Source organism: Phocoena sinus, chromosome 8, assembly GCF_008692025.1.
Source record: "Phocoena sinus isolate mPhoSin1 chromosome 8, mPhoSin1.pri, whole genome shotgun sequence".
In the NCBI taxonomy this organism is placed as follows: domain Eukaryota; kingdom Metazoa; phylum Chordata; class Mammalia; order Artiodactyla; family Phocoenidae; genus Phocoena; species Phocoena sinus.
In genome coordinates this window covers 40121109-40132307 of record NC_045770.1, presented here as the reverse complement: position 1 = coordinate 40132307, position 11199 = coordinate 40121109, and the positions used below count along the sequence as shown (strand labels likewise).

The 11199-nt window shown below is 46.4% G+C and overlaps 1 pseudogene across 1 annotated transcript; it reads right to left on the bottom strand.

Annotated features, from left to right (window-relative positions):
• Positions 1-8020: 8020 nt before the first annotated feature.
• Positions 8021-9325, bottom strand: LOC116757662 (annotated as a pseudogene). The gene has a single exon (XR_004351052.1). The product of XR_004351052.1 is annotated as a keratin, type I cytoskeletal 18-like (transcript).
• Positions 9326-11199: the final 1874 nt, after the last annotated feature.

Below are 11199 nucleotides of genomic sequence, written 5' to 3'. Positions count from 1 at the left end.
GGAGCTTCACTTGTACCCAGCTGTTTAGCTTATGAGACTGTTCTCCCCATCACTGTTATTCTGCTTCTCTAGGCTAGTAAACCAGATAACATGTGAATTGCCCAGCACAGTACCTGACACATAATACCTTCACAGTAAATATTCGTTTCCTTCTTCCTTAGGTATAAAGTCACAGAGCAAGATGCCAAACATCCCACCATTTACCTATCATTTCAGGACCATATGTGCAAAATTGCAGCAGGTAAAATTCAATAGAATTTTGTAGACTGTGATACACTGCATTATTTTCATCCTCTTGACATTTTAGTTTCTTGTGTTGAGACATGATTTAAGTACTGGGAAGGATAATAAGTTTGTTAAGTGGATCCGTTTGATTTCATATTTTTCCAGTACATTGATTGTGAATTTTTGTTCATAATTTGGCCCAGAAGGAGACTCTCTAGGCCCTTTGAAGGCAATCTGGGAGCTGGCCTGAGAGCGGGGTCTGATCCTGAGGGTATCCAGGTTAGCATTAGTAAGCAATTCACAAAGAACCACAGGAAACCAATCAATGTTAAATGATCAGCCAGGAGCCAGTGCCAAGCCTCAGGCAGGGAACAGCTGTTTTCTTTTTTTTTCTTTCTTCCAGTTTTATTGAGATATAATTGACATACAGCACAGTATAAGTTTAAGGTGTACAGCATAATGATTTGACTTATATACATCCATGAAATGATTACCATAATAAGTTTAGTGAACATCCATCATTTCATATAGATATAAAATTAAAGAAAAAAAAATATTTTTTCCTTGTGATGAGAACTCTTAGGATTTCCTCTCTTAACAACTTTCACACGTAACATAAAGCAGTTAATTATATTAATGATGTTGTACGTTTCATCTCTAGCACTTACTTGTCTTATAACGAGAAGTTTGTACGTTTTTTTTTGTTTTTTTTTGCGGTACGCGGGCCTCTCACTGCTGTGGCCTCTTCCATTGCGGAGTGCGGGCTCCGGACGCGCAGGCTTAGCTGGACTCACGGGCTCAGCCGCTCCGCGGCATGTGGGATCTTCCCGGACCAGGGCACGAACCCGTGTCCCCTGCATTGGCAGGCGGACTCTCAACCACTGCGCAAACAGGGAAGCCCTGCCCTATTCTTTTTTTATTGAAATATAGTTGATTTACAATGTTGTGTTAATTTCTGCTGTACAGCAAAGTGATTCAGTTATGCATATATACAAATTCTTTTTTTTAATATCCTTTTCCATTACGGTTTATCATAGGATATTGACTATAGTTTCCTGTGCTATACAGTAGGACCTTGTTGTTTATCCACTCTATATATATATAGCTTAATCTTACTTTTGCCATATTCTGTTCATTAGAAACAAGCCACTAGGTCCAGCCCGCACTCAAAAAGGGAAGTACACAAGGACGTGCCTGCCTAGCAGGAGGTGGGGATCATTGGGGGCTATTTTGGAAGTCGGCCCACCCCACCACCCAGGTGATTCCAATATGTACCAGGGTTGAGAACCATTGCTCTAGAACAAGGATGTAAAGAAGCCCACCCCTTATCTCAGCTTGATTAAAGAGTAGTGAATCTAGAGTGATGAAAGTGATTATGAGGCTATATCTGGGCTCCATGGGAGTGGTGTGGTAGTTGAATAGTAACATCTGCCAAGGTCAAGGGATGTGGCAAATGTGGGCTATGCCATCCCTAGTCTACACTCTGCCAACCCAAATATAGACTTTGGGGGTAATCTAAAAACTCTCTCCAGTCTCCCCCAGTCCTCCAACAATAATAATTTTTTTTAACTTGTTTGCAAGTTAGTTGTTCTAAGCCCAGTTTTATTTCTTTCCTCCTAATACTGTATACAATAGCTAATACCTCTTGAGGACTTACTAAATGCAAGGCACATGTCTAAGTGCTTTATATTAATTACCCCATTAAACCTCACCGCAACCCTAGAGGTAAGTTACTATTAACATCTCCATCATTTCCAGTGAGGAAATTGAAGCAGAGAAAGGTTAAGTAACCTGCCTGGGTCCCACAGCTAGTAAATGGTGGAACTGAGAGTCAAACTTAACTGGTCTGCTCTTAAATCACTAATTTAATGTAAGAAAATCTTCAGTACCTACACATTTCCGTTTATGTTTGTCATGACATTGCCATTAATAATAGTGAAAAAATGGAAACAACATACCTGTCCAATAATAGGGAAATGGTGGCACAAATTATGGTACATCTCTAGGATGACCTATTATATTCATTAAAAGGGATGCTTTTCAACAAATTTTAAAGATGTGAGAAAATGCGCAAAATGATGTTAAAAGAAAAGGAATTGTATATATCATTTAACCTCAGTTATGAAAATATATTTGTATATGAATAGAAAAAAAGAAAATATAGCAGTATTTTTTGGTGGATTATGTAATTATGGGTGATTTTAAAAGCGAACATAGTTTACGTACAATAGAATATTAAGTGTCCAGTTCAATAAATTTTGATAACTGTATACACTTGTATAAATGTCATCCAAAATGAGAGAACATTTCCATTATCTGAGAAGCTTCCTTCTCCAGTTAATATCCCTTCTGCCCTTGCCCTCTTGTCAGTACTACGCCACCACTCTCCTCATTTTTATCACAGTGGGTTAGTTTTAATGACATGAGAAAAACCTCTGCCCTCTCCTTCAGAGTCTCACAAAGTTGCAAACAAAATCAACTGGAGCAATTTGTCTATTTTTAAATTTCATATAAATGGAATCATATTCTTTTGTGTTTGGCTTCTTTCACTCAACATAACGTTTTAGAGATTTGTCATTATGTTGTGTGTTTGTTCCTTTTCATTGCTGAGTAGTATTCCATTGTATGAATATACCATGATTATTTATCCACTTTCTTATTGATGGACATTTGGGTATTTTCCAGATTTTGGCTATTATGAATCAGTTTGCTATGATTATGTTTTGTCTTTATGTGATCATAGTTTTTCACTTCTCTTGGGTTTATACCAAAGAGTGCAATTGCTGGGTCATAGAGCAGATGTACATTGCACTTTATGAGAAAAGAAAAAGATAGTTTTCCAAGGCGGTTGCACCATTTTACATTTTACTTCCACCAGCAGCGTATGAATGTTCCATTGTTTGTACATCCTTGCCAACAACTGGTCAAGTCAAATTTTTATCCAGTCCTGTGGGGGCGAAATGATATTGTGTTTTATTTTGGAAGGAGAAAACCCTCTTTAACCTGGTTTCAAGGTTGTCTCATAGATAATTTCAAATACCATCCCAAGCTCTTCTGCTTACCCCCTCTATGTGTTCTGTGTCCTATTAGAATTGGACTTTTCTTGTGCCCTAAACCATGCTTTCCTGCCTCTGTAGTGGTTGCAAGATTGAGGGCGAGAGGGTTAGAAATGTAGAGGGAGGGGAGAAAGAGGAAAACAGGGAAAGAGAGACAGAGGCAGACGTATACAAAAGACAGAAAGAGGCAAGGTGGCAGAGAGATGGGATTAGACAAAGAAGAGAAAAATAAAGAGCAAAGGAAAGGAGGTAGGCACCAGATAAAGGAGGAGGGGGACAATGGGACAGCAGGAAAAGTGATAAGGAAAGAGAGTAAGAAGAAGTGTGCATGAGGGGAGGGGACAAAAAAAGAAAGTGAAGCGAGACAAGGAAGGGAAGGGAGGATGGAGATGGGAGACGGAGGAAGGGAAGAGACAAAGGGAAAAAGAGAAGCAAAATCTTTCCCACACCACCCATCCAGTGGGCTGCCTTGGATTGGCCCAGCCCTGAAGGGAAGCTCATTTGCCAGCGAGATCTGTCTCTGCTCCTGGTGGGCTGATGCCCAGGAAGCAGCGCTGAGTTGTGCTGAGAGCATCCCTCATTAATATCAGAGGCCCCAGCCAGCTCTAATGGCCCCTGAGCCTCGTGAGCCGCAGAGGGACCAGAGAGCTTACATGTTGGTTGGGCAGATGCCAGGCTGTGCTCACAGAGAGGATACTACCCTGGGCTAACCAGGGGTCTGATGCCAGGCCAGGGCCTTGAGACTTCTGAGTCATCTGGAAGGCAAACAGTAGTTCCTTTGGGGTGATGGAAACATGGTGAGTCCAGTTCCCTTTCCTGGGTCTGACTAGGGTGACAAGCAGCCCCCATGAGTATAGTTAATGGTCAGAGAGAAGCAACTCATGGCAACCGTGTCATTTGAGTCAGTCCTGTGGGTACATTTGGTCAGTTAACAGAAACTGAATCTTGCCCAAATCTCACCTGTCCTCAAATAGCTCACAGTCTAGTCAGAAAGAGGTGACAGTCAACGAAATTATTAAGACTTAAATATGTCCTATAAGAGATAAATATGGTAGTAACTCCTTTCAAGTCTCAAAAGCTCAGTAAAGATTTATTTATTTAATGAATAAATGAATGTTCAACCCATGTATCCAGTAGCACCGAGGAAGAAGGGTTTTTTTTTTTTATTTTTTGTGGTATGCGGGCCTCTCACTGTTGTGGCCTCTCCCGTTGCGGAGCACAGGTTCCGGACGTGCAGGCTCAGAGGCCATGGCTCACTGGCCCAGCCGCTCCGCGGCATGTGGGATCTTCCCGGACCGGGGCACGAACCCGTGTCCCCTGCATCGGCAGGCGGATTCCCAACCACTGCGCCACCAGGGAAGCCCGGAGGAAGGGTTATTGATGAGCTAATCCTTTGCACAGGATTGGACACATGATGGATGCCCCAATTCAGCTTTATTAAATGAATGGCTGGTTCCATTTTACTGCAGGGGAAAATGCGATACTTCTCAGGAAAGTAGCACTCTAAATGGCTATCACTCACTAGTACTTTAATATGTCCATTTTTGCTGATATTTACAAATCACATTAGCTCCCTTAAAACTCGTATCCATTCTGTGAGTTGAGCACGGCTGGAATCACCACCTGCATTTACAGATGAAGAAATCGAGGACCAGACAGGCTGGGCGTTGCCCGTTGAAGTCCTAAAGCCACATCTGGAGTGCAGGGCTCCTAATACCTCAGCCAGTTCTCTTTCTCCACTCCATGTGGCTGTCCTCATGTTCAGTTACAGCTAATGGAGGGGGAGGTCTGATGCTACTGGGGCTTTGGGGGGAAGGATTATAGTGGTAGAAGTGGGAACTCTGTGCTGGTACTAAGGGAGTGGCTCTACAGAAATGATTTCATGTAACTCTCACAACAGCCTTATGAGATGGGAATTGTTATTTAATTAATTTATTTATGGCTGAGCACAGCACGTGGCTTGCAGGATCCTAGTTTCCCTACCAGGGATTGAACCTGGGCCACCATAGTGAAAGCGCCGAGTCCTAACCACTGGACCAGGGAATTCCGCAGTGCCTCACTCCCCCTTTTTTTTAGACTTAAGGAAATATAGGTTCAGAAATATCAAGTAACTTGTCCAAGGTCAGAGCTGGAATTCAAACTAGATCTGTTGTACTTTGAAGTTCACATTTTTTCCACTGCATCATGGTTACTCAAGGTGATTTTGGAAAGAGATGAGCCAAGTGATAACATCGAAGTTTCTGCGACTCTTCAGCAAATCACAGTTCCTCTGGCATGGGGTGGGGATCGAAGGGTGCAAGTTGTGCGTCTCCAGGCCTCAGGGGCACTTTGGGATTTCCTCCCTGTGGGATGAACACACTGGATTTTATTTGGCTCCCCCGTTCCCTGCTCCAGCGATAGAAAGAGTAAACAGTCCTCATTAGCTGGGGTAGCTGGGCTTCCTAGCAAATTTAGGCACAAACTAACCAATCAAGTTTAAGTGGGACAGAGGAGGGGAAGGGTTTGAGGGGAAAGGAAATTACCCATAATTCTCTGAGGTAGATTACATCACGCCTGCCACCAGCCTGGGGAATTTCAGTGCCTGTGAGGGTGGCCCAGCCTCTCCGCTCAACTTTCTCCCCTTCCCTCCATCTGCTTCAGTCCCCACCCCCAGGGCCCATCTCCAACTCTGCTGTTACCAAGAGCAACTCTACCTCAGACATCTTAAATGGCTTTCTTACCGTCTCCTTCCCACTGCCATTTTAATACTTACAGAAACCTCCAGAGCCTGGGGTCTGGGCCCTGATCTGTCTGTTACACTTCATTCTGTTTGTCAGTGTGTATTAATAGTCAGGGCTTTTCCAGTGGCAAATGGTAGGTACCCATTTTACACTTGCTCAGAGAGAAAGAGTTTTGCTGGCTTTTTAACTGGGAAGGACAGGGGTACGATATCTAGGGTCAGAGGAGCTTGTCAGGCTCAGGGTCCCTGTGTACAACTGTTCAGCTTGTATACTGCCCAAGGGCACCACATCTAAGGGGGGCCATTCCCATGCATTGTATGTGAAATACATGCCACTCACATACACTGTGAATGAGGTCAGATCTCACCTACCACATGAGGTAGGTGGGACAGTTTCAGCTGAGTCCTGGAGCAGTGAGGGAGAATCCCCTCTTTAATAAGGCCACATTGGCATGCGAAGCCCTAAACAGGCTCAGGAGATATGTTCACACAGGTGCAACCGTGCATGTCCCAACCACTTCCTGCCTCCCCTAAGACTGCTTCTCTCACCTGTGGCTCTCAGAGACACGTTCCTGTCCCCCTGCCCTCCAACTCCAGCCTTCCTCAGAGGGCAGGATGGCCACTGGGGCTAGAACGTTCCTTCAGGGTTACTGAACATGGCAGAGGGCATAGCCGCCTCTGTTTCTATTTCCAGGGCCCATGACTTATGGTTGTTCAGGTTGTACTCTGATATATATGTATATATGGGATATATATGGAATATACAATGATATAGATGTGTATATATATGGATGTGTGTGTGTGTATATACACACACACACACATACAAACACACACACACACTCACACATTTTCTTTTCTTTTTTTTTTTTGCCGAGTGCTGTGCAGCATGCAGGATCTTAGTTCCCTGACCAGGGATTGAACCTGGGCTCACAGCAGTGAAAGCGCTGAGTCCTAACCACTGGACTGCCAGGGAATTCCCTGTACCCTGATATATTAACATAGAGCTTTTTAAACTTGAGGCAAAGGTGCTTTTCCCTAATTCACACAAAGGTGTTATATAGGCTGGGATGACCCTGGCCAGTGTTTTCATTTCTATAAGGAGGCCCAACAGGCTTTAAGTAGGGGTAGGACCCATTTATAGAGTTCCAAATTGCAACAGGTGTCACTGATTTCTGTATGCCCACCTTCAGACTATCTGGTTCCAGAGTGGTCTTTCTAATGTGCAAATCCAATGATATTGCATGAATGAATGAATGAATCAAAAGAGTTATTCAGGAACAAAGAGAAAGGTTGTCAGGCTGCACTGAGGATCCCGCGGAGGTGAGAAATCATGAATTTGCAGAGCCGCGAGCTTGCACTGCTGTGTCATGTTCTCCAGCAACAGACCAGCAGAAAAGACAGATGTGTAAGATGGAGACAGTCAGAATTTTGCCATGTCAGACTCGAGAGTGAAGGGTGCTGGTGAGAGAGCAATTTTGATGACTCACCACAGCAGTGAAGGTTGCGTAAGAAGGAGCATAGCGCAGTGCTTTCAACTCTCAGCTCTGCTCTGTCATTCCCCACTGTTGTAGAGAGGGCTCCTCTGTGTGGCGAAGATGGTTGCGGTGAGCCCTAGACTTTCATCCTTCCAGTATAATTCTACAGGCAAAAGGCTGGCTTCCAGCTAGTCTCAGTTGCAGTGCTGGGAAGAGCACTAATTGGCCTGCTGTGGGTCTTGGGGCCTATCGTGGTTGCGGGAGAGGAGTGGAGTACTCTGATTGGCCAGCCCTGGATCACATGTCAGGAAAGTGGGTGTGTCTTACTAGAAGACCAGGAGTGGGGTGGGGTGGAGTGGGGTGGGGTGGGGTGGGGTGGGATCGGGACGACACACACTCACCAGTGAGTAAAATTGGTAACTGTCATACCCATCTTCCCATCTTCTCATCATTCAACAAAAATGTACTGAGCACCCACCATGTACCAGGCACTGTGCTATGCTCCTTTTTGTTTTTTTTTTTTTTTTTGCAGTAACGTCTCAACATTTATTGGCCTCCTGCTCCCCAGGGCACCCTGCTTCTGCTAACTCAATGCCTCAGAACTTTGGTGTCTGAGGTCTCAGATACCACTTTGCCGTCCACAAGCCTGAGGGTGGTGGTCTTCTGGATGGTTTGCATGGAGTTGCTGCTGTCCACGGCGTCACCAAGACTGAAGTCCTCCCCATCTTCCAGCAGGCGGCGGTAGGTGTTGATCTCAGCCTCCAGCTTGACCTTGACGTTCAGCAGGGCCTCGTACTCCTAGGTCTGGTGTTGCCCCTCTGCTCAGGTCTGGGCCAGCTCCGACTCCAGGTGTAGGAGGACCCCATTGAGCTGTTTCATTTGCATGGCATAGCGGGCCTCCACTTCCCTCAGGCTGTTCTCTAAGCAGGCCTTCAGATTTCTCATGGAGTCCAGGTCGATCTCCAGGGACTGGACGGTGCGTCTCAGCTCCGTGAGTGTCATCTCAGCAGCTCCTATCTCAGCGGTCTGCGAGGTGACCACTGTGGTGCTCTCCTCAGTCTGCTGGGACCAGTACTTGCCCAGCTCCTCTCGGTTCTTCTGAGCCAGCTTGTCATACTGGGCCCGGATGTCTACCATGATCTTGCTGAGGTCCTGAGGTTTGGGGGCATCCAACTCCACAGTCAACCCGGAGTTGGCAGTCTGGTTTTGCAGACCCTTTACTTCCTCCTCGTGGTTCTTCATGAAGAGCAGCTCCTCCTTGAGAACCTCAATCTCAGGCTCTAGCTGCAGCCAGGTGACACTGGTGTCATCAATGACCTTGTGGAGGCTGTGGATGTCACTCTCCACAGACTGGCGCATGGCCAGCTCCGTCTCATACTTGACTCTGAAGTCATCAGCAGTAAGACAGGCATTGTCCACAGAACTTGCAAAAATCTGAGCCCTGAGGTCCTCGATGGTCTTCAAGTAATGCCCCCAGTCTCTGACCTGGGGTCTCTTCTTCTCCAGGTGTTCCCGGATTTTACACTCCAGTCTCCTATTATCGGCCTCCAGGCTCTTCACCCTCTCCAGGTAAGAGGGCAGGCGGTCATTCAGGTCTTGCATGGTCTCCTTTTTGCCCTGGATGCCCCCTACACCCACCAGACCCCTGGCCATTCCGGTGCCCATGTTCCTGGATCCCCAGCCGCCCTGGACGCTGGTGGAGTGGGACACAAAGATCCGGGAGCCCGAGCCCCCGGCGCCTGCATAGATGCTGGCAGCGCTGGTGACCAGTCAGACCCGGTGGCCTGGTGATGCGTGGAGCCCAGGGACCGGTAGTTGGAGAAGGTGTACTGGGCACTGAAGCTCATGTTGTTTGTCCCGTGAGGAAAGAGCGAGGCCAGGACTCAGGTGCTGGGCCATCGCTATGCTCCTTCTTACCCAACCTTCACCACTGTGGTGAGTTATCAAAATTGCTCTCTCACTAGCACTCTTCACTCTCGAGTCTGACATGGCAAAATTCTGACTCTGTCTCCATCATGGAGAACATGACACAGCAGCGCAAGTTGGCGGCTCTGCAAATTCGTGATTTCTCATCTCCGCGGGATCCTCAGTGCAGCTTGACAACCTTTCTCTTTGCTCCTGAATAACTCTTTTGATTCATTCATGCAATATCATTGGATTTGCGCATTAGAAAGATCACTCTGGAACCTGATAGTCTGAAGGTGGGCATACAGAAATCAGTGACACCTATTGCAATTTGGAACTCTATAAATGGGTCCTACCCCTACTTAAAGCCTGTTGGGCCTCCTTATAGCCTATAGAATAAAGTCTAACCTGTTTATTAGTTTGGCATACAGAGCCTGGCCCCTCCCTCACTAATGGCCTTAGCTCCCTGCCCTCCTACCTTCCTACTTTCTGACCTATGAACTCTCAGCTTGTTTCCTTAACTCGCCCATGCTGTTCATGCTTCTGGGCCTTTGCTTACACTGTTGTTCCTGCCTGAGTGCTCTTCTCACTTTCTTCCATGAGTAAGTTCTTGTTCATACTTAAAGACTCAGCCCAAGTGTCATTTCCTTCACGTAGCCCAACCCCTTTTCGTGATGAGGTGTCCCTCCACCAGGCTCCACCAGGCTCCCAAGGCACCCTGGGTATGTCTCTCTCATAGCACTTACTGTATCTTATTGATATTATCGGTCTATTTCCCCCACCAGTTGGTCTGTTCTGGGAAGACAAGGGCTGTGTCTTGTTCATCTGTTCATCTCTGGCCCTGGCACATAGAGGGGAATTGATCTGATCTGAACTGACCTATGATCCACTAAGCTTTTCTAGCCATATCTCTCTGGAAGAGACAATCCCCCACCATTTCTCTTTCATGGCCCTAAGAGCTGCAGCCCTCACTCCAAGCGGGGAAAGTACATTTCACTCCCACTGGTGTTGCATAGTGTTTCCTGCACAGGCCACAGAGCAGACGTCCTGCAGAGGTAGCAGGCAAACCACTCCTTCGCTTCTTGGTCCACACTCCTCGTTACAGCTCCTCATGTACAATCTGAGAGGTAGACATCACCCAGCAATGAGATTCACGCCTCTCCTCCTCCTCCAATGTCGCTGACCCCTTCAAATATGAGGGACTCTTCGATTAGGATAAGTGATTTGCCAGGATGCTACTTGTTCCTGATGTAAAACTGGCTCCTGGCCAACAGTTGCCCAAACATGCTCGCTAGGTCCGAACCCGCCAGTGGGTGTGGCTCTGCTTTGCTAAGCAAGGGTCACTCTTTCACGGGAAGTTGGTTGGAACATGATTTTTGAAATTCGGGAGTGGTCTGCTTCCTTTGGGGATCCCTGGTTGATGAGTACTATGCCCCACCAAGTGGTCCAGAGAGAGTCTCTGACCTGATGGAATTGTTCTTGAACCTGGGGCACCAGGTCATGTGAGAAGAGAGGGAGAGAGAAGGCCTGGACCTCTGTGGACCCTTGAGCCACAGAATGGCTAGTGATTGTTTTGTGCCCAGAGAGAAGGGAGGCCATTCCTGACACAGGAGTTTGCATGATTTAGCATTAAGCATCCCTCATATAGTTCTAATGAATAGTCTAGAAAAAAAGAAATGAATTTCCAAGAACAGTTCAATGTTCTCATTAGGAGGGTGAAACAGGACAGCACTGCAAGGCCCAAGCCTGGCAGGCTTGGGCTTAGCACCTGAGCTGCTCCAGAGCAGAGGGAACGTGAGGAGCAGCCACAGACAGT